Raw genomic sequence first — 22,796 nt, forward strand, 5'->3', positions numbered from 1 at the left:
TGGGTTCAGTGCAATGAGGCACCAAGAAGACGAAAGTCTGCTCTGGTCGGAGGGCCATGTGGCCCGAGGCTGCTAGCACTGGAACAGGGGAGGGGTTAGAGTGGAGGCGGAGTGGCTATAACAGAGACCCCCACCCCACTCCGGGCTTTGGTCCATCTGAGATAGAGGTTCCTTTTCCCTCCCAAGAGTCTGGGGCAGGCAACAGGGCAGCACTGCCACCCCTGGGGGCATCGCCCTCAGCTGCTGCATGGGGAGACTAGGCCATGGCCCATCTGGGTCCCAGGCAGCCAGGGGAAAGAGCAGAGGTCCCACTGGCAGGGCAGTGACTGGAACCGGCTCCTGGTACACCAAAGAACTGTGTCACACAAGGTCCTCTACAGTGCAGCCTCTCAGCTCCCCAGGGGCAGAGGCAGACCCCTAGTCTCCAGCACAGGATCCAGCACTTTGCTGACTAATGAATGGCTCCAAGACCCAATGCACAACGGCTTCTCAGGGTGGGGTCCTGAGGAAGTGGGGGACTCGCTGCAGCTGAGAAGAGGGGTGCAGGGAGGGCCCAGGGAGTGGGAGTCTTGGCCACAATCTGGAGAAGTGAATTACACTGCAGATGGCTAGCAGTGGCGGTGGGGTGTGCAGAAGGGCTGAGGCGGGGCTGGCTGGGGGTCACTCTTCTAAGAGGGTTTGGACAGAGGAGGTTTCCTGGACTGTGCGGGGAGAGCAGCATGGCTGGTGAGTGCTCAGGGAATGGGTTCCAAGAGGCCCTCCAAGTTAAGGGAGCAGAAGAGAGCGCTCCTCCACCCTCAGCAGCGAAGAGAGGCTTGACAGTGACATGCAGGCCAGGAGCAAGCCTGCTGCTGGGGGCCCGCTGGGCTCTCCCAGAGGAGTCCTGAGCATGTCCCATCCCCCCAGCTGGCTATGCCAGGGGGCCAGAGCGTTGGAGACTTTGGGCTCCGCCTCCCCACAGAAAGGAGACAGTGTGCTGGGTGCCGTGTGGGGTCAGGGCATGGGCCTTTTTGTTTGGCGTGATGGTGGGAGGAGGTCGTAGAGGAAGTGTCCTAGGTCATTGTCATGCTCTGGTAAGCATGGCTAGGGACTTGTGCTCTGTGTCACACAAAGAAAAGAGAGATGTCTCAGCCCTCTATGCCTTTGGGGAACAGGGACATGCTTTCTAGTGCCCTGGATGACTTTTGGTGCAGTGGCCCTCCCAGCAGGCTGGGTAGTTGGTAAGGATGACCCAGGCCACCCACTCTCACCTGCGACAACCTCACCTTTCGAATGATGATAAGTTGCTTGTCCTGTAGACCCCGGACTCCAGAGAGAGTGAAGTAAGATAGGGTACCTCAAAATGTGGGAACAAGAGACCAATATTGTGCCCAGGTAAGGAGATAGTCTTTGCTAAAGCAAGCCTAAGCAGATTGGAAAGATTCCATAAATATTATTGGTCTGAAATACTGCTCTAATTCCTAATGATTTGATGCCCCAGAGGAACAAACAGGACCAGGTAATTTTTTAAATCTTTTATTTAGAAATAATTTCGATCTTAGAGATAATTTCCATGAATAATACAGAGAGGTCCTATATGCTCTTCAACCAGATTCAACAATTGTTAGTATCTTGCCACATTTGCTTTATGATTCTCCCTCTTTCCCTCCCTCTCTCTCTATACACATTTATATACGATTATACATAGTCTTTCTCTTTTCTGAACCATTTAAGAGTAAGTTGCAGACATGATGCGTCCTTGCCCCTGAATGCTTCAGTGTGTGTTTCCTAAGGACGAGTACCTTCTCCTGCATAACTGCTGTCCTAGTCTGCTTGGGCTGCCATGACAGAAAACCGTAGACTCGGGGCTTAAGCAGCAGAAATTTATTTTCTCAGTTCTAGAGGCTAGAAGTGCAAGATCAAGGTTCCAGCTGATTCAGTTTCTGATGAGGGCTCTCTTCCCGTCTTATAGATGGACACCTTTTCGCTGTGTCCTCACATGACCTTTCCTCGGGGCAGGCACACAGAGAGAGAGAATGAAGAGAGAGACAGCAACAGTGAAAGTGCAAGAGCTCTCTGGTGTCCTATAAGGGCACTAATTCTGTCCTGATCAGGGCCCCACCTTTATGAGCTCATTTAACCTTCATTACTTCCTCAGAGACCCCATCTTCAAATACGGCTGCACTGGGGGCTAGGGCTTCAACATATGAATTTGGGGAGGGACACAAACATTCAGTCCAGAACAATCGCCACTACAGTGCAGCAGGTATTAAAATGGGAATTTAACATCCATGCAACAGTATCATCTCACCCTTAGGTCTCATTTGTTTTTACCCATTCTGGTCCAGGATCCAATCTAGGACCACACATTGCATTAGTTGTCATGTCTCTTTGATTTCCTTTAATCTGGAAAGTTCCTTGAATCTTTCCTTGATGTTATGGGCTGATGAATTGTCCCTCAAAATTCATGTGTTGAAGTTCTAACCCCCCAGTCCCTCAGAATGTGACTGTATTTGGAAATAGTGTCTTTAAAGAGGTAATTAAGATTAAATGGGGTCACGTGGGTGGCTAGTATGACTGATGTCCTTATAAGAAGAGGAAATTTGAACACAGACATGCGCATACACACAGGAAAGACCACGTGAATACACAGGGAGAGGGCAGATGTCTACAAGCCCAGGAGAGAGGCCTCAGAATGAAACCAGACCTGCCGACACCTTAATCTTGGACTTCCAGCCTCCAGAGCTGTGAGAAAATCAATTTCTGTCATTTAAGCCACCCAGCCTGTGGCACTTTGTTACAGTAGCATGAGCAAACGAATACACCTGATTTTCATGACCTTGACACTTTTGAAGGTTACAAGCCTTTTAGAATATCCCTTAATTTGGGTCTGCCTGATGTTTTCTTGTGATTGGATTCAGTTTTGCACCTCTGGCAGGAATTCTACAGAAGGGAGGCTGCGTCCTTCTCGGTGCTTCGTCTCAGGCGGCGTCACGCCCTCTCATGTGATTTCTGTTTCTCCCCGAGGTGTAACACAGGCCTACATGGGAGACATAGGTCGGAATCCTGTGTAACTCAGAGCAGTGTGACTAGGAAAGGATCGAGGAGTCCCCACCTGTGTTTTCCACATCACCGAGTAGTGGTCACTTCAGAGTGAACAGGAATCTGCAGCTATGGGCCGTGCCATCTGGGATGTGGCGGTGGACGTCACCCCGGCTGGCGGAAGTTGGACCCTGCTCAGGCGTCTGATGCTGGACGTCTGTAGCCGCCTGGTCTCTGGGTGAGGAGGCCTCCCCGTGCACTGGAGGATTCCAGGTTGCTGTGTCCCATCCAGACCTTTTCCTTTCCAGGTCTCAAAGCTGGGAGATCTCTCCAGTGACTAAAACATTTGACCTGTAAAATGGGGATATTTACCTCACAGGGCTTTTGGGAGGATTACATGAGCTTATTGGTAGCAAGCCTCTAGCACAGTGCTTGGAACACAGTAAAGGCTTTATGAGCGTTAGCTGTTGTTGGTAGTAGTATTTCTGTTACCAAATGCCTACCCCCATCTCCCCGGTCAGAATGCCCGATTCTCTCACTAGAAACCCCCTAGCCCCTCAGGATGCTCACAGCCTAGTTCTGAACACCCTGCTTATTACCGTATTACAGAAATAATAATCCTTGGTATTTATAATCCTTGCAACCACCCCACGTAGTGGGTATGCTCACCCTTCCCTTCTCACAAATTAGGAAATTGAGTCATGGAGAGGCCTAGGGAAAAGTGTTCAAGCTTTCACATATCACAAGCACCTGGGATGGGATTCATCTGGGAGACTCAAGCCCCAAAGCTAGACCTCCTCAGAGCTAGGCCACTGTGCAGCACCCTCACTCCCGGTGACCCAACCCCACCCGTCGAACTTTCAGCCCCAGTGTTCTGGATGGAAGGTGGTGACAGAAGTGGCCAGATCCCTGAATACCCTACCCCCGACTCAGACAGCTCTGCCCCAAGCGCAGTGTCCCCCAGGACAGAAGTTGGGAGTGGGTCACTCAGGATGGTGTGACATACAGCTTCTGCGTCTCCCAGCCCTGGGAATGGCCTGGCCGTGGAAACCCTCCTGGCCTGGGCCCAGCCAATCGTGGCGAGTCAGGAGAGCTAGCCGGCCAGACAGCCAGGGGAGGGCTGGATGGGCCTGAGCAGAACCAGTCTGAGCAACGGAGAGATGGGAGGCAGTGCTGGATGGAATTAGATGAGATCACAGGGGACTGCAGAGCAAAGCAGCAGGATGGAGGTGAGGAGGCTGATGGGGAACGCAAGGGCTGCGTGTGGGGCCCGCCAGGAACATGCCTTGCAGGGAGGCAGGCTGTAGTGGCATGTAGGGCGGGGATGTGGAGGCTGGACACAGAGGTGGAGTCAAGGGCAGGAGTGAAGTGTTTAGTTTATTCAGGGCAGGGCCATGGTATCTGGCCTTAAACATGTCATTGTGTCTCTGTCCTTTGGACCAGGCTTTCCAACCTCAGCACTATTGACGTCTGGGGCTGGATCATCCTTTGTTGTGGGGGCTGACCTGTGCATTATAGGTTTGTTACCACCCCTGGCCTCCCTCTAGATGGAGTAGCATCCCTTGCAGTTGTGACAACCAAAAATGTCCCCAGGCATTGCCAAAGGGCCCCTGGGGAACACAATTGTCCCCAACTGAGAACTACTGATCTAAAGAAACTATGCGTTTCATGTGGTCTAGGGTAGGAGTCTGCATGCTTTTCCTGTGAAGGGCTAACTAGTCAATATTTTAGGCTTTGTGGGCCACATATGGACTCCTACAACTACTCAGCTCTGCCGTAGTAGTGGGAGAGCAGCCATTGACAGTTTGTAAACAAATGGGCATGGCTGTGTTTTAATAAAACTTTATGGACACTAAAATTTGAATTTCACATAATTTTCACATGTCATAAAATATTTTTTTTGATATTTTTTCAATCACTTTAAAATGGAAGAGCATCCGTCGCTCCCAGGCCGTACATAAACAGGAGGCAGGCTGCATTTGGCTCAGAGACCAGTTTGGTGGCCCTGGTCTAGCAGATGGCATTCCTGTTTTTCACCTACGCTGCACAGGTTCGATTCCCCATCTGGGTGTGTGCAGGAGCTTTTCTAGAATGTTTTATTCAAGTGGCTTTCTAAAATCCATCTTTGCCTGCTCTCTCTCTTCAGGTCCCAGTCAGTAGCACAGGGTGAGGCAGAGATTGTGAGCACAGACTGACGTCCTGAATTCCTGATTTCACAGATGGAGAAATTGTGGGTTACAAAGAGCTTCCATGCAAAATACACGATTTTTAATTAATTTCTTTAACTTCCTAAAATATTATTTCAAACTTATAGAAAAATGGCAAGAATAGTGCAGAAAGAATCCCATATAACCTTTATGCACATTCACCAATTTTTGATTTTTTGCCCTATTTGCTTTATTTTTCTCTCTCAGTCTCCAGATTGATTTTTTTAACCATTTGAGATTAAATTGCAGACATTGCGACCCTTTACCCTTAAAAACTTCAGTGTGAATCTCTTTGGAATGAAGACATTCACTTGTATGGTGAGCACAGTGCAGTTTTGAAAATCAAAAACTTTTTTGAAGCTTTATTGAATGTTATAATTTATATACCATACCTGGGCGTGGACATGGCACCACTTGTCAGGCCATGTTGAGGCGGCGTCCCACATCCCACAACTAGAAGGACCTGCAACTAAGATATACAACTTTGTATCGGGGGGGTTGGGAAATAAAGCAGAAAAAAAAAAAGATTGGCATCAGTTGTTAGCCTAGGTGCCAATCTTTAAAAAAAAAATTCAGTTTGGCACCAGCAACTTTTGAGCTCATGGTACCGACCTGCTGTAAAGAAGTAAATGACACAGGACCAGTATACAGGGGCCATCTTTGACTCGTCTATATAACAGTTCGTCTTGCACCATGTTGTTTATGACCTAAGTTGTGTGTTATTTCTTAACACTTGAGTTTGGGGCCAGTATAAAGCATCCTCAAGACCCAGAATTTTATAAAGGCACAACCTAAAATTGCAAAGCCCCTTCACAGCCTGTCTGCCAATTTAGTGGAGAAAGCCAGGAGAATCAACCAGAAAAGGAGAAGATTTTGATTTGTTAAATCTGTTTAGTCAGTAGAGTGATATCATGGCCTCTATGGTGCATATCCCTGACTATTAGTAAATCTTGGTGTGTTATCTATCCACGTGCAGAAAGACGTGTTGGCAGGTATGCGGATACCACCCACCCCCCTCCCAAGCCCCGCTAAGCAACCAACAGGTAATTCAGGGCTATGCAGTTCTCTAACACCAGGGCCCCTAAACTATGGTAAGATTCAGCCAAGAGTTCCAGTCCTTGGGACGTTTGTTTAGTTTGTGTGGACATAGCTATCTGTGTTTCTTTTCACTGTTATGTGGTGTCCCAAATGTATACTGTTTCTGCTGCCCCCTAGTGATCCTAGAGTGGTTAGTATGAGAGGGACTATTTGAAAAGCTCATTTGCAGTGATGAGAGTGGTGGCTAGCATGATTTGTGGGGGCAAGTCCTTAGAGGCTCTGCTGCTGAGAAAAAATCTGCTCGAATTTTTAGCTAAACCCAAGTACATGAAATCTTGTCCCATGTTGGACAAGGGGAAGCTTATGACAGGGGAAAGCATTTGATTCCCTTACAGGCCCACGAGGTTCCCTCTGCTGCCTGTATTCTCTGTGTTTCCAGGAAGGCAAGTTTGTGTGGCTTAGTGCCGTTCCGGGGGGTTAATAGGAGTTAATAATGGTGTGGTCGGGCAAGCTTGCAGGTCACCCACCTTGCATTCAGCACCTAGGTCAACTCAATTGGTTATGGGCTCAGCCCAGGGTTGGCCATATATTTGCCTGAGATTAAGCTCTAGATATTGTCTTTGGATGTCAGCGGTTATAGCAATAGGCTTATCTTTTTATTTTCTGTTTTATCTCCCCCAAATCCCCCCTGGTACATAGTTGTATATCTTAGTTGCAGGTCCCTCTAGTTCTGGCATGTGGGACGCTGCCTCAACGTGGACCTGACGAGCAGTGCCATGTCCACGCCCAGGATCCGAAGCGGTGAAACCCTGGGCCATCGAAGCAGAGTGCACGAACTTAACCACTTGGCCACAGGGTCGGCCCCAGGCTTATCTTGATAATTAAGGTTTATGGAGGAGCTTGGCCGGGTGGAGGTATTACCTTATGTATGCTAAAATCAGCTTGGCAGAAGCAAGCCCAACATCTGGTTACATGTGCCATCGTGTGGATGGCTGTGGCTAAGGCTATATGCAGGTTTGGTTTGGTGGGCAATTGTATGTTCCTCCTTTTCCTGATAAATGCGCATTGGTGATTGAGTTTCCTGCTGATCACCAATAGTTAATCGCATCGGTGTGATTCCATGGGTATGGGATAAGCTTCACAGGTGCTCCCAGCAGTTTGAAAAAACTTGTTAATTTAGCCACACACCAAATCAGATCCTGAACTATGGGACACTCACATATGGGATCGTCACAGGGGGACCAAATTATTTCCAAAACAGACATTAATCATATTATCCATTTAGCACCTCTCTTTCTCTGTTTATCGTGACTTTGTCATGTTTCACTGGGAGGCTACCTGCTTCATCACTTCTGTTCTAGTGGAAACTTTCCCTAGGCAGCTGCAGAGCTGGCCCCTTGGGAGCAGGTGATATGACTACATCAGCAAATTTCTCCCCACGTTAGCTTTGTCTCCGACCTGTTGATTATTGTTTCTATCTCCTCTAAGGTGAGGTTCCATATGTTTTGTAAGGATCTCCCCAGAAGAGTAACTTTGGGTAGCAATTTCCCGCAAACATTCCCGAAGCCTTATTAGTGGTGGTCTTGGTAGGCCCAGCAAATGTTATAGTAGGTGTAGGCAAGTAGTTGTCGATTTGCATGGAGAGACTCCCAGACAGAGAGTGGTTCGATTTCTCCATGGGATCATATACGGTGTTTGTGAGATTTGTCCTTGCCGTGGCACCCAGGAGCTGTGCTTGTTCCCTGTGGCAGCCAGTGGTGCGGCTGTTGCAGAGTCTGCTTCCACTGAGTGTGATGTCAGCTCACCCTGGGTAGGTCAGGGAGGAAATCCCAAGCTGATTATAGACCCTGATGTCTTGCTCATGCCCAGGCCCAGGGCAGACGTAGTGTACGTTGCTTTCCTTGTACGTATTGATTAGGAGCCAGGGAGGAGGTCCATGGTAAGGTGCCCTGGGCCACTTGGTTAGTGCAATTTCTTTCTGCCTCAATAAAAGGGACTTGTGCTGGAGGGGGAAAGAGATCATTATAATTAATAGGAAAAGAGGCCAGTAGTTTTAAGGACATACATTGTTGTTAGCGTTTACATTTACCGTCATCCTGCAGATTACTCAGAGCTATCATTTTGTCTCTGTAATCATGTAGGGTTTGTTGGTATTGCCTCTGGATTACAATGTTTTTAATTTGATTGCACCAACTACAAGCACCCTGGTTGTAATATTGGGTGCATACCATCTCTGGGCATGCCTTAAATGGGACTGAGGTAGAGGCCCATTGCTCTGTTTGGTGGCACTAGTTGATAATAGCTCCATCTGATTTGAAGTAAAAGTTGGCCCACAGGGTTACAAGGCCCCTGTGAGTCACAAGCCCTGTGCTGGAGTCTGGCTCAGCCAGAATGGGTGCTGCTGGTCGGAGTAGAGATGGGAGGAGAGGCGGAGGGCTAGCCTCTGTGTTGGTGTCTGTGGTCATGTTGGTAGGACTGACTGACCAGAAGAGCCAGCAGTGTGGTTCCCCTGGTCCCCATCCTGGCCTGCATTGTGTGTCTCCCTGTGGCATGCATGTGGCATGTTTTCTCTGGACAGACCTTGTCGGCAGCGGGTGTAGACTGCTAGGGCAGGTGATCCGATAATGGGTGTGTAGCTGGCCCTGGCGAAGGGAGGAACTTCCCCGGTAGGGAAGGGGCACAGCAGCGGAGTAGGTGGAAAGTTGGGGGTCGTCTGTGTGCAGCAGGAGGAGACCTGATTGTCCCTTGGGAACAGGCCCAACTGTGTTATGGGCCCGGGGGTAGTTAGGTCTGCCTCCTGGCTGTCAGGAGCAGGTCCGGGACTGTTCCGGGGAGCTCTTAGTGGAGTACATGGGCAGCAGATGCGGACACCTCTCTCTCCAGATGGTGGTGAGAGGTTTGCTCAGCTCACACTGCATGGGGAGCAGTGGCAGGCAGAGGATCCTCCCAGAGTCAGGGGCCAATGGCAGGGGCCTGCCAGGATTGGGGGTGGGGAATGGCCAGGCTCTGGACTTTCTACGAGGGAGAAGGGAGAGGTGAAAGGATCAGGAGGGTGTTCCTTTGCTGTGGGCAGCAATGTCAGGGCTCCCCTGTCCGTGAAAAATGGTAATTGGTCTGTGTCCAGGGTGGGTGTGTACACCGGCCGAGGTCAGAGTGACCCTGCTGGTGGTCTCTACATTTGTCATGAATTTGGATACAACACAGTTACGCCATAGGACTGTGGATTTAACGTAGCCAGAACTGTGGGCAGTACTTTTGAACTTGGGGGTCCGTTGTCCTCCAGGTGCCCAGGAACCCTTGCTTTAAAATACCGGGACGTCTTTTTATGAGACTTGCTGCTGTACGACCACAGGGCAGGTGGAAAACCAAGAGGTATTATGTTGTCACGCCCATCGTTGCATTTCCTTGCAGTGAAGTAGGAGCCTTGATCTGATGGTGTGACCCTTGGCGCTCAGAAGCTGGGAGGCCTGCGTGTTAACCCTGCAGTGACATTAGCTGAGGTTGGCGCCCTGGATGGCTAAGCCGATGGAAAGCCTGTGTCTGCATCTACCGTTGTTGAAGCATATTGAATAGCTCCCACCGCTACAGGGAGCGCCCCGATAAAATCTGTTTGCCACTTCTGAGGTGGCTCTCCTCCTCTGTAAATTTTCCTCCTAAGCAGCAGGCCCCGTGTCTAGGTTCCCGGCATCTGGTACATTCGCTAAGGGCTTTGTTTAAACATCTCTCTGCCACGTCAGCTCTTCTATTCACAATCCATTTTCATCACCTGTCATGCCCAAATGCCCTGACTGCTCGCGTGCCCACCAGCAGAGAGGGGAAGGTGGCTCCTCCCAAGACCTGGGCCCCCTCCTCCCAGAGGCTCACCTCCTTTGGCAGTTCGGTTAATCCATCAGGTTGGCGTGGGTTCCTGCCTCCTCCGTGTTTTGTTGGGGATGGGCCGAGGTGTGGTGCACCCAGAGGGCGGAGCGGGAGCCAGTGTGGTATTTCCTCAGCCCTCTGTATCCCGGATGCCTCAGCTTTTATTTTCCGGCCCTGATTTTGCCAAGGTCCTGACCAAGGCCTTAGCTCCTCAGGCGCCGACCAGGAGTCAGTAAGATGTGAACCGTGGGCACACGCTTGTCACCCCCCATGGCATTGCTGGGAGTTTGCGCCCAGCTCAGCCCACGGGGCCCTTTGCTCTGTGCCCCATATGGACTGTGGAGCGTTCGACTGGGGGTGACAGGCTGCGGCTGTCCGTTGTCCGGTCCCTTACACCCTGTGCTCACTCCTTTGGGAAAGGAGGACCGTTGCTTTCCTTGTTTTGAGAGTACTGACCCTCCTCCCTGGCATCCCCATTGCAAGGGGCAGGGGCATTTCCGGGGTTTAGGCAAGGTAGCCTCAGTGGCAGGGTGGTGGCTGTTTCCTCATGGACTCGGTGGCACTCTAGCAGGGCCAGGTTTAGGGCGACGCTGTAGATACCGTTTCCACTTTGAGGAGGAGGCCTCTGAGTCTGAGCCAGTTCCCCGGGGAGCTTCTCCACTATTGGGGCAAACTCGGAATCTGGGTCTGGGGGGTCGCTGGCTCTGCCCCAGAAAGGGCCTCAGTTTCCACAAGTGCCGTGTGCGCTGCCAGGAGGTGGGTCTCCAGTGGCAGGCATGTCTGGCCTGAGACTCGGAGGCCCTTACAGTAAAAGCCTGTGGGTGGGAGTTTGGTCCAGAGGCCCCAGGAAGTGAATTTGGAGGTGGCAGAAACTTCTAACTGTAAGTCCTGCCCTCGGGGCACGAGTAGGGCAGCCGACGTGCTGGCCTCCTTTATCTATCTGGTGGTGGCTCAGGTCCCCACTGAAAATGGAAGACTTACGGGTGACCCTCTAGACGGGCTCCCGCAAATATTAGCGGTGAGGAAAGTGCTGGGCGCAGAAGCCAAACTTTTCTGCCACATGCTGGGCCTGCTTTCCGACGCGGGGGCGGGGGCCCTGGGAGCTCACCTTTCACCAGAACGGAAATAGCTCACCCTTCTCGGTTCCACACGCAGCCCCCAACTTAACAGACTGGCAGGGCCCTGTGCCCTGCGTGTGGGGGACAACCGCCCATCCTCTCTCAGGGACGGCTCGCCCAGGGTTGTGACGCACAGGACACGGAGCCCTGCCCGGGTCGGGGAAGGAGGAAGTCATGGATGGACGCCAAAGCCGTGTCTGGTGGGCGTGCAGGGCCGGCGTCTGGGTCCTGTCTGCAGAGCCCGCGTGCCGTGGCAGGACCACCGGAGTCCCCTGAGGCGTCCAGAAAGGGCGCACTGCCGAGCCCAAGGCGAAGGCGGACTGTGGTTGACTTTCCTGTGGTAGCTTCACTGCGGGAACGCGCTGGCCGAGTCTGGAAGCCCAGACCGCTTACCGGGACTTTGAACGTCGTTCGTCGAGGCACTGAGGCCTGGTGGAGCAGCGCCTGGTACAGGCTGTGGTTGGCCGCCACCAATTAGCGCTGGCGGTAGCAAGGCCACAGCAGGGAATCAAAAAGTGGCATGCTGGGTGCCCCTTCTTTAGCTACGTCGGCCGTCACAGGCCATCATCCTTGAGTGCCTTGATGTCGCTGGTGCTGTGGCCTATTTACCACCCACCCAGTCGGTAGGTAGGGGATGCTAACTGGTTCCCACGGGGTGGCACCCACCGACAGTGTACAAGGCTTAGGCTTCTTCCACGAGGTTACCTGCTCACTGGGACAGTCCCTTCCAGTAATGGGGACAGGGATGGTCTCCAGGGGGACAACCAGGACAGAAGCATCTTTTAGCAAATCTGGGCCAATTTAATAGTTAAGTGGGTAATTGTCCCTTTAGTTAATTCTCCTCCCAAGCTGGTCATCTCCATTTCGGGGCGCCCCTTTAAAGCCTGCGTGCTCCCTGGGCCTAGGGAGGTCTGAGCACCCGTGTCCAGCAGGGCCAGCCAGTGTGTTTAGGTTTTGGAGCCCAAACTACAGTTAATGTGATAGAAAGAGCTTGCCTTCCACAAGGGGCCCCACTTCCGTGGCTGCTGGATCCCGGAGTGGGGGCTGGCCCGGGCCACTGGCCGAGACCAGAGGCAGGTCCTGAAAGGGAGGCTGCCCCTGAAGGGGAAGCCTGTGGCAGCTCGTGATCCAGCCCTAGTGAGGACTGTAGTTGCTCCACTGATTTATCAGAACATCTAATTTGGGACCCTCTTGTCCCTTTCGGTTCAGTATAATCTGTGATGGTTAAGTTTATGTGTCAACGTGGCTGGACCACAGAGTGCCCAAACTTTGGTGAAACATTACTCTGGGTGTGTCTGTGAGGGTGTTTCTGGATGAGGTTAACACTTGAGTGGTAGACGGAGTAAAGCAGAGTGTCCTCCCCATTGTGGGTGGGCCTCATCCAATCAGTTGAAGGCCTGAATCGCACAAAAATCTGAACCTCCCAGGAGTGAGAGGGGATTTCCTCCTGCCTGACCGCTTTGAGCTGGGACTTTGGTTTTTTTCCTGCCTTTGGTCTCAAACTGAGACAGTGGTGCTTCCTGGACCTGACGCCAGCAAGTCTCTGGACTGGAACTCTAGCTTTGGCTCTCGGGGGGCTCCAGCTTAAGGCCCGTAGATCTCGGGACCTGCTAGCCCCCCAAACCACGGGAGCCACTTCCTCACGGTAAATCCCTCTCTCTCTATATACATCCTGTTGGTTCTGTTTCTCTGGAGAATCCTGACTAATGCATAACCTATCTTGTTTTCTCAGGTTCACGCTTTTAAGCGGAGGCCTGGCTGCAGGTGGTTTGTTTGCCTTAGGAGGGGGGCGGCTGCGCTGCTGATGGCAATTTTGATTTAGGCCAGGTGGCCTGCATGCCTGGCTCTGAGTTTGTCTTTCCCGAGTTTGTATTAAATCCAGGGCAGCCATGGCCTCTTGAACAGTTTTAACGTGCGCCATCCTTGTTAGTGGCGAGGACTTGTGTTTGTCAGGAGCCCTCCCCGCTGAGAAACAACTGCGTGGACTCTGGACTCAATTCCGCCTCCTCTGACTTACCAAGTCACCCTCCTGCACACCATCTGTTACCTGATAAGCCCACTCCAGTGTCCGCAGCTGATGGAGATCTTTGGCCTCAGCTGGTGTTTTCCACTGACAGCCCGCACAGGTGGTGGTGAGGCCTCCTGGAGGGTGGGGGGCCCTCCGAGCCATAAAAATCCACATCAACAAGGTATATGTGGCTCGGGGTCCAAAGCCGCCTCTCGGGGCCCTTCCCACCTTGCCCACTCACTGCAGGATCCTTTAGTAGGGGCTCAGTCTTCCATCCCATCCCGTGCAGCCCATTGTTTGATGCCAGCCCCTGTTAGGCGGAGCTCGCTCCCCACCAGACACACTGTGCAGCCTGGCACCCCTCTTCATTTGGTTCCTGGGGCAGGTCCTTAAGGAGGGACTGGGCCTCAGGGCGAGAGAGGATGCTCTCCTCCAAATCAGAACCGGCCCCTCCTTCCTGACCCTCCCTCTTGTCTCTTCAGCCATTATCACGGGGGAGGGGGGAGTCACTGGCTGCAGGTAGACTATCCTCTGCACTGTCATGGTGGTGCTCTAGAGGGCGCCATTCCACCTCCCCCGGGTTTTCCCTTCTCTCTTGTCCTGCCCCCACCCTGGAGTTTGGGCTCCTACCTCCTCTCTGGGGCTGCATGCTGGTGAGAAGCTACTTGGGACCGAGGCCTCTCATGGTTGGGAGCCCCTGTCCAGCAAGACATCAGCCTCCTCCTGGGAGAGGCAGGAATGTCAACTTCCTTGCCTTAGTCACTTTAAGTAACGCTTTAGCCACCTCAGCCCAAAGGTTAGGATCTCGATATCCCTCCAGGCAGGTGCTAGAATGATGACAGTCCCAACAGAATAATTGAATGTCACAACAGCTAGGACATGCTAGCTGCTTGCAAATGCATCCCCCCAACTGCGCTTTGGTGTCTGGCCTCAGCCTGATGTCTCCACCTTCTCAGCTTTGTTTACCTGTCCTAGTGGTCCCCAGGGACAAAGACATCCTCTTATTTCAGAGTACCCCAAATCACTGACCTGGCTGCAGGGAGCTCCTCCTTCTGTAGCCAACTATGGGGTCAGGGGTAGCCCTCCCTCAGTCAGGGGGTGTGCATTCCTCCCCTTGTTCTATCAGGCCCACGGGCCTTATGGTGTCCAGCACCTGCCTAGTATCAGAGACCCAGGCAGGTGAGCTGATCTCCTTCCCTGGACAGCTCAGCATCTCTGAAGCCAAAGTCAGTTTGGTAATGATGTTGGTTCACTCAAATACTGGTGTTACTACTTGGCCAGGCTAACGAGGCACAGGGGGAGACCACAAAAAACAGACCAACTGCAAAGAGCAATGCCACACCAAACTGACATGGAGGCATTCCAGATTCGAGCCCCACCCACTGGAGGCCATTCAGGACCAATTTGCCGAGTGAATGTCCTACTGACTAGGTAGACATGCCAATTTATTAGTCATCACCAAAGTCCCATCCTTATCACCCCATGCAGTGAGTTTGAAGATTTGGAGCGCTGATCAAAGAAGAGACATGGTCATGAGATGTCAGTATTACTCAACAAGCTTTTTTTTTGGCAGTGCTGGGACAATTTGCATGACACCGAAGTCCCTCACAGCAGCAGACCTCCAGAGACAGTGGCATGGGGCTACCACCCGGAGAGGGAAGAAGGCAGTGGAACTCCCCGTGGAGAGGGAACCTGGAGAAGGGGTAAGGCGTCTAGGTGATGTTGCTCAGCAGCAAGATGGGGAGTCTGTGTCAGGGAGCTCTGAGGGCAGCGGCTGCTTTTCTGACCCCAGGATTTATCTTATCTGTGGTACCAGATGTTGGATATAGTTTTGCAGAATGTGCAAAGCAGGCAGGCTCTAAATGGCTAGAAATGCTATTTGAGCTATATTTAAAGCAATTGGATGTGTGAAAATTTAAGTTTGGCACCAGCAAGCTTTGAGCTAATAGTCCTGGCTTGCTGTGAAGAAATAAATAACAGAGGGCCAATGTATAGGGGCCATCTTTGGCTCATTTATATAACAATCTTTAATTTTTATATTGTGAGATAATGATCAAGATCATCTTTTTCCAAATGAATATTCAGTTGCTTCAGCACCATTTGTTCCAAAAGGCTATCATTTTCCCCACCGACTTTCATTCTGGCCTTTGTCGTAGTTTGACTGAATACACCTGTAGATCTAGTTCCAGATTATTTATTCTGCTCTATTTATTTACTTGTCTATCCTTAGCGACGGTACTTCACTGTCTTAATTATTGTAGCTTTATAGTAAGTCTTGAAATCAGGTTGTATGCGTCCTCCAATTTTGTTCTTCACAATTATCTTGGACATTCTAGGTCCTTTGCATTTCTATATATATTTTAGAATCTGTCAATTTCTCCAGAAAGCGTGCTGGGAGTACATTGAATCTAAATATTATTTGAGAGAAAATTGATATCTTTACAATATTTAATATTCCAGTAAATGCTGTATACTATTGATTTAGGTCTTTACATTCTTTCAATAATGTTTTATAATTTTTTCTACAGAGGTCTCATACATATTTTATTAAATTTATTCCTAGTTGCTTTTTTTTACATTTCTTGATGCAATTGTAAGTTGCATCATTTTAAACTTTCATTTTCTAATTGTTGTTTCTGATATGTAGAAATACAATTGTATGTATACGATTTTATATATTGACATTTTATTCAGTAATTTCACCTATAAATTCTAATCTGAAGATACTTTTAAACCTTTTTACATTCAAAAAATGTCATCTGCAAATTGACAGTTTTATTTCTTCTTTCCTATCCTTACATTTTTAATTTCTCTTTCTTAATTTATTGCATTGGCTAGCATATTCAATTCAATACTGAATAGAAATGGTATAGTGATAACAGATATTCTTTTCTTCCTCTTAATCTAAAGAGAAACTTGTACTCATTCACCATTAACTAGAATGTTTGCTATAGGTTTTAAATAGAGACTCTTTATCAGATTAAGGGAGTTCTTGTCTATTTCTAGTTTGCTAGATTTTTAACATGAATGGAAATGCCTCTTCCATTACTTTCATTCTAGTGGGTTTATAAATTTTTTTTTTTTTAGATCTTTTTTTTCCTTTCTCCCCAAAGCCCCCCGGTACATAGTTGTATATTCTTAGTTGTGGGTTATAAATTTTTAAAAATATTATTTTAAAGGTAGTCTATTTGTGTCTCAGGAGAGAAGAAGGGGTAAGTACATGTGGCCAATTTACCTTTTTAACTGGAAACCTTAGATTGGGTTCTTATTTAAAATCTCTCTTGTGTGTCTAATGTTCCCTTTCTCACTCCTAATGTTCCTTTTATCTTTTTTCTTAATCAGATGTCTTTGATCTTTGACTTTTTATCTATTCTAATGATTTTGTTAATGAAACCTAATATTGTGTCCTATTAATACCTCATTTTATCCTTATTAATTCCTACTTTTTACATTGTTTGGACTTATTTTGCTGTTTTTACATTAAATGTTTGGTTCATTTCCTTCTAGATTCCACTTATAATGTATGCATTAAATATGTGCATTTTCTTTTTATGTGTACTCATTGTTCTTCATTTCTAAACTGTTCATAATTTCATTTTTGATTTTTTTCCTTTAATACAAAAATAATTTTATTGCATTGTGCTTGCACAAAGTGTCCCTATGATTTGTTGGGATTTTCTTTGTGATTGTCTACTCAGTAATCAATATTTGTAAATATTTCCTGTTTATTCACTGTTGGATTTAAATATGTATATGTGCACCCATATCCACGCATCATACATAGAGCAGACTTAATAATTGTGCTCTTCAAGCAAGTTGTCTCGTTGTTGTCTGTTTGATCTAAGAGAAGTGTATAAATTTCTGTCTCTGTAATTGAAAAGTCACCCCCTTATTCTTCAACAGCTTTATAGATGCTAAATCTTTGTTAAGTACATAAACATGCATTACCATTATGTCTTTTAATGAACTTTTTCTTTTATTAACATAAAATATCCTTCTTTGTCCTGCTTAATGTTTTTGCCTTTAAATTTATATCCACTTCTCATTATTTTGTTAGCATTTGTCTAATTTTTAGTCTATTTTTAAATTATTTTTTGAAATTATGAAATATTTCAAACCAAAAGGTATAGAGAAAAACACTTGAGTACTCTACCCAGTTTTACTAGATCTTTATATTTTGCCATATTTGCTTCAGATATTTCTTACTTTTATAAATACACCATTACAGATAGATGCAGTCGAAGCTTCCTTGTACATCTCCCTTCTCTCTTTCACCTTGCTCTCTCCATAGTGTTCATGAATATCCTGATTTTGGAGGTTCACATCCCTATGCCTGATATTGGTATAGACACACCGACTTTCTTGGGTTAGTCTTTGCATGGTATATCTTTCTCCATCCTTTTCCTCTCCACATTTTTTCATAGTAAGGCACCCCACTGTTCTTGGATGCTGAAGACAGAGGTGGCACTACAGTCAGAACGCTGACAGACAAGCTGATACCTGGGCTCACACATGTAGGTCAAGCCCAAGGGTTGGTGGTGGACCCTTCTAGCCCGGAGCCCAGAACACGTCCTATGTTCAATGTGAGCATCATCCAAAATCAGCATGTCGGCACCTTTCTGGTGGCCTAATCTCAAGAGAGCCCACGAAGGAAATGTGGTGCCATGCAGCAAGAGCAATCTACTTGCAGTACTAGAACCAGGCCTAGTGACCTGCCCGGAGGGCGCTGGCCCCAGCTAGTTTCAGGCACTGGAGAGAGGCTTATAAAATTTAGAGGCAGGCATGCACACAGGGCCCAGAGTCTCCACTTGCAGGGTCTAAGGGCAGGACTGAAGAAAGCTATGTCTCCTATGGGAGCATATGCTATAGTTGGGCTTGGTCCTCATCTGGTCTGATGACCTTGGTTTTTTAATTCTCTGGCATCTTGGCCTCTCAAATCTCAAGTGCCTCAGCAGCTTTCTGATGCCTCCAAATAAATATTTTTTGTCTTTTATTGAATTTTTTAGTTGTTCTCAGCAGGAACATTGGTCTGCTAAAAGCTTCTCTGTCATCACCCAAAGCAGAAGTTTCTCTAAATAGATTATTGTTTCTCCTCCAACGTGTAACAAAAACCAATTTGAATGCAGGCATCGTTTTTGTGAACAGAGAAGAGTTCCCTCATATCTTTTCCTCATCATGCAGGATGACCACTTCACATAGAGTCATCATATGTCATCACAGGATCAGTGACACTTGAGGTTCAGGAAGAAAGATAGCTTTCAAAAACCTAAAAATAAAAGGTACTATGTAGGACACAATAACTGTAAACACCAAATTACCTGGGGGAGCCTTCCTTGCCCATGGACCAGGTAACTATAATTCTCCACTATCACATCTCCACACAGAGTCCTCTGAGCAGGACCCAGGTGCTGTCACTCTTGCCAGGTGAAGTCCTCAGCCTCATCCTCAAATGTCACTGATCCTGCAGTGACACGTGATGGCTCCATCTGAAGTGGTCATCTGTTGGAGGAGGTAATCGAGAGGACATGACCACCAGTTGGCCCAAAGCTGGACCAACAGCTTTGGCAACAGTTCCTAGCGGTGTGCACAGCACTTCTCCAGGCAGAGCCTCTCACGAAGGAGCAGCATAGCATGGTGAGAACTTCCCTTCCTGCCAAGGGGTGGGTTGAGCATATGTTCCATCGACCCACCTCTGCCATGGCTCAGACTCCCACTTTGACTAAGTGGCATGCCCATTTGCAGCAGAGGAGCACCCTGTCTGCCAGGCTACTGTCTCTAGAAATGCAGGCACTACTAGGCCCTGTGGAGTATGAGATCCTCCAAATGCCCCCACCCCTATTCCTGTGGCAGCCCCTGCACCCTATAGAGAGCAAATGGGGGAAATTCCCAGATGCTTGGTACACAGATGGGTCTAGTCAGGGCAACCCACCCGCATGAACTGCAGCTGCTATTCTGCCCAACACTGACCCCATCTGGATGGAAGCAAGAAGCCAGTGGGCTCAACTCAGACCAGTCTGGCTGGTGATCACTCATGAGCCCTGGCCATCATCCCTTTGCACTGACAGTTGGACTGTTCTAAAGGGATTAACCCTTTGGCTCGGAAAAAGAGAAGCTAAGGTGTGGATGGATGACCATGAAAAAGACCTTGTGGGGTCAAGATATGTGGAAAGACATTTGGGTTCACCTACAAGAGCCTGAGGCAATCCTCGCTGCCTTCCACGTCCCAGCTTATAAGGAGCTGACATTCCCTGGCAATCACAAAGCTGATGCCTTAGCCCAGGAATGAGCCTTAGCAACTAACCCTTCAGTAAATACAGCAGATTTGGTGCATAAGAAAGAACGGCCACTGTAATGCCTGGGTAGGATGGCATATTGCCAAGGATGCCGGATTGTCCTTGAAATACAGTGACTTGGTTAATGTAGTAACAGAACGTCCTAAATAATGCCCAAGGCAGCTGCCAAACTCTGGGGCCATCTACCAGAGTTCCCAACCAGTGAAGGATTGGCAAACTGATTATATTAGCCCCCTCCCTCCAAGGGAGAGTTTTAAATATGCCTTGGTTTGTGTGGACACTGTGTCTGGCCTAACCCAAGCTTTCCTGTGTCACTATACAAACCAGACTACCACCACTAGGGGATTTGAGAAGCTGAGTACTATGGACGAATACCCTTGTTGAACAGACAGTGATCAGGGGTCACATTTCAAAGGTCATGATGTGCAAGACTGGGCAAAAGAACATGCCACTGAATGGAGGTTCCATCTCCCCTATAACCCGCAAGCAGCAGGGCTGGGAGAAAGGAAGAACGGAACGTTAAACCAGCAGATTAAATTACTAACAGGTAAAACCACCTTGGCCAGGTGGACTAAAGTACTGTCCCAGGCTTTAATACACTTGAATGATCAACCAGTAGGGTCTATTGTCCCATATGCCAGACTGGGGACCCTTGCCGAGACACTCAACACTGTCAAGGTATGGAAGTCGCAGGACATAGCCACTGCCCCGACCCTCACTGTGGATCATTGTGCTATGCTGCTGAGAACACCAAGCCCCATCCTGCCTGGGAAAGGCATTAACTACTGGAATTTGCAATAGGACATCCCACCGGGATGGGTGAGTTATTTCACACCCCTGGGTGAGGGGAACTACTCAATCCCCACTGGGATCCTGTTGTCTTGGTGTGAGCCAGACCTGTTGAAACGCACTCTGCCTGGAATGGAACGTGCACCATAGAAAGAGGGGAGAAGGCAGGAGTCCTAGGCCATATCCTCACACCTGACAGTGCTGCCTCCCCTGGCATGTATGGTGTGCAGAACTGGTCAAGTTCCTAATGCCCCCAACCTCCCTCTCCTCGAGGCCATATGGGCATGTTCTGTTTTCCACTGATACAATCATTTGGCTGTCATCTTTATCCCCTCCATTGGCCTGGAGGATGTCACAGCACACATAGAAGCCCTAACTGAATCTGTCCAATAAGCCTTAAATGATAGCCAGCAAACTCTGTCCTTACTGAACACTGAAATGTCTCTAAAAGCTGTCCTCCAAAGTTGGATGGCCTTGGACATTATTACTGCCCCACAAGGAGGCACCTGTGCCATTATCCAAACAATGTTGTATGTTCATACCTGATGAGTCTGCTAATGTATCATCTTTACTAAATCACATGAGGCCACAAGTGAACGCCCTGGGGGATCCAACCCCCAGCCTAGGGGGAATTAACAAATCAGTGGTTTGGATCATGGGGCTCTTGGTGGAAAAAACTGTTACTTGTTTTGAGAATTATGTTAATCTGTGTTTCTCTTACATGTGCCTATACTGTTGCTGGGGCATCTGCCTCCGATACAGCCACATAACCTCCAAATGAGCCACCTATGCTCCATGAAACCCCTTGCTGACTGCTCAAGGCACATGGCAGAAGAGGGGAGCGTGTAAGATTGTAAGAGCTGGTCATGAGGGGTGGAGTATTGGAGGTCATGAAGAGGATGTGACCACTGGTTGACCCATGAGCTGGACCTGGACAATGGAAGGCTCCTTACCCCCTCCCCTGTCCTTGGAACGTACATTCTGCCCATCCCAAGGATGCAGCCTTGAGAGAGCAATGTGTTGCTGAGACCATCTGGATGGTGTATGTGATTGAACCAGTTATGGCCTCTATATGAACTTTTAAGATTCTGGCAGGCGGGAGGTGGAGATCTACTCACCTTGTGGCCGCCCAGGACAAACCTTATAAGTAAGCTCCTTTGCTTATTAAACCTGCCATCCAGGGGCCGGCCCCGTGGCTGAGTGGTTAAGTTCGCGCGCTCCGCTTCGGCGGCCCAGGGTTTCGCCAATTCCAGTCCTGGGCGCAGACATGGCATCACTCATCAGGCCACGCTGAGGTGGCGTCCCACTTGCCATAACTAGAAGGACCTACAACTAGAATATACAACTATGTACTGGGGGGCTTTGGGGGGGGGAAGGAAAAATAAAATCTTAAAAAAAACCTCTGCCATCTACCAATCTGGAGTGGTCTGCCTCTTTCTTTGGTCTCTCCTTCCCCTCCATATATGGGGGGCAAGCTTGCAAACCAACATCATCCCTGGGTGATGAGGAAAAGATGTATGGGATCTTCTTACCTCTGAAGAGCTGAAAATGTTCAGAGGTGAAAGATTCCTCATCCCTTTTGGATGCTGAAGGAAGTATTTGTTCTCTCACCTTCCAAAGGAAATGGCCAGACTTCACCAGGATATAATTGGGCAGCTTCATCGTGTAGTCCCTGAAGCTGCCCCTTCCTCTGTCTTCAGAGGCCCTTAGCCCAAGCAGGTGCCTTAAATCCTGATTCATGTCCTCTTACAGGGTGTCAAGTTACCAAACCAGACGTGATCTTCACGTTGGAGAAAGAAGAGCCTCGGATGGCAGAGAGAAAAATCTCAAGTTGCATAGGCGAGTGAGAACTAGAAAGATTGGGGATGGTGGATGGAAGATTCCAGCTGGTGAGGGGGAAGTTCCTTTGACATGCCATTGGTATTCCTTAACGGAGAGGAGGTAGGCCTCTGGTGGTTATAGGACATGGATGTGAGCTCCTCAGAGTAAATGACCTCTCCACATATCTCCTCCCATTCTTTGCTTAGCTTTGAGGAACAATTATGCCTGCCTTCTTTGTCCTCAGGATCTGATCCCTGCCTCCTTCAGCTGGAATGAGCCCTTCTAGGTCATTCTCCCTTTCCCTGGCCTTTTCATTTTCCCTTCGTCCAGTTGTCTTCAGTTCCTTTCCTTATGTATTCAGACATTTATAGATCTGTCCTTAGCTTTGTGACTTGTTTCTTTTATTCCCTTCTCTCATCCTTGTGAGAAGCCTCAGGGTGTTTTCTCCCTGTGTTTTACAATTGGCTTCCAGCCACATTTGAACTCCTTCTTTCAGGGATCTCTGTTGTATGGCCCCATCAGTTGTTTCTCTCTGTTCCCCCAGATTGAAGCTATGGTGTCTTTGTTTTCTAGTTGTTTGTTGTGTGTACAAAGAAAAACTTCTGTATTTGAGCTTATATTTAACAATCTTGCTAAATTCACT

General features: G+C 48.7%; 2 long non-coding RNA genes across 3 annotated transcripts in view; both read left to right on the forward strand.

Annotated features, from left to right (window-relative positions):
• LOC139081180 (uncharacterized) overlaps window positions 1–17,293 on the forward strand; it is a 30,930-nt gene extending 13,637 nt beyond the window's left edge. The window contains exon 5 of one of the 2 annotated variants that reach the window (XR_011536294.1): window positions 14,824–17,293. This is a non-coding gene — a long non-coding RNA (uncharacterized lncRNA). The remainder of the gene's footprint in view (window positions 1–14,823) is intronic. The other variant, XR_011536295.1, reaches the window with a different exon arrangement.
• Window positions 17,294–20,184: 2,891 nt separating this feature from the next.
• On the forward strand, window positions 20,185–21,748 carry LOC139081183 (uncharacterized). Its single transcript, XR_011536301.1, has 2 exons — window positions 20,185–20,362; window positions 21,095–21,748. It is a non-coding gene; the product is annotated as an uncharacterized lncRNA (long non-coding RNA).
• The last annotated feature ends 1,048 nt before the right edge of the window (window positions 21,749–22,796 follow it).

The sequence above is a fragment of the Equus przewalskii genome, chromosome X (assembly GCF_037783145.1).
Source record: "Equus przewalskii isolate Varuska chromosome X, EquPr2, whole genome shotgun sequence".
In the NCBI taxonomy this organism is placed as follows: Eukaryota; Metazoa; Chordata; class Mammalia; order Perissodactyla; family Equidae; genus Equus; species Equus przewalskii.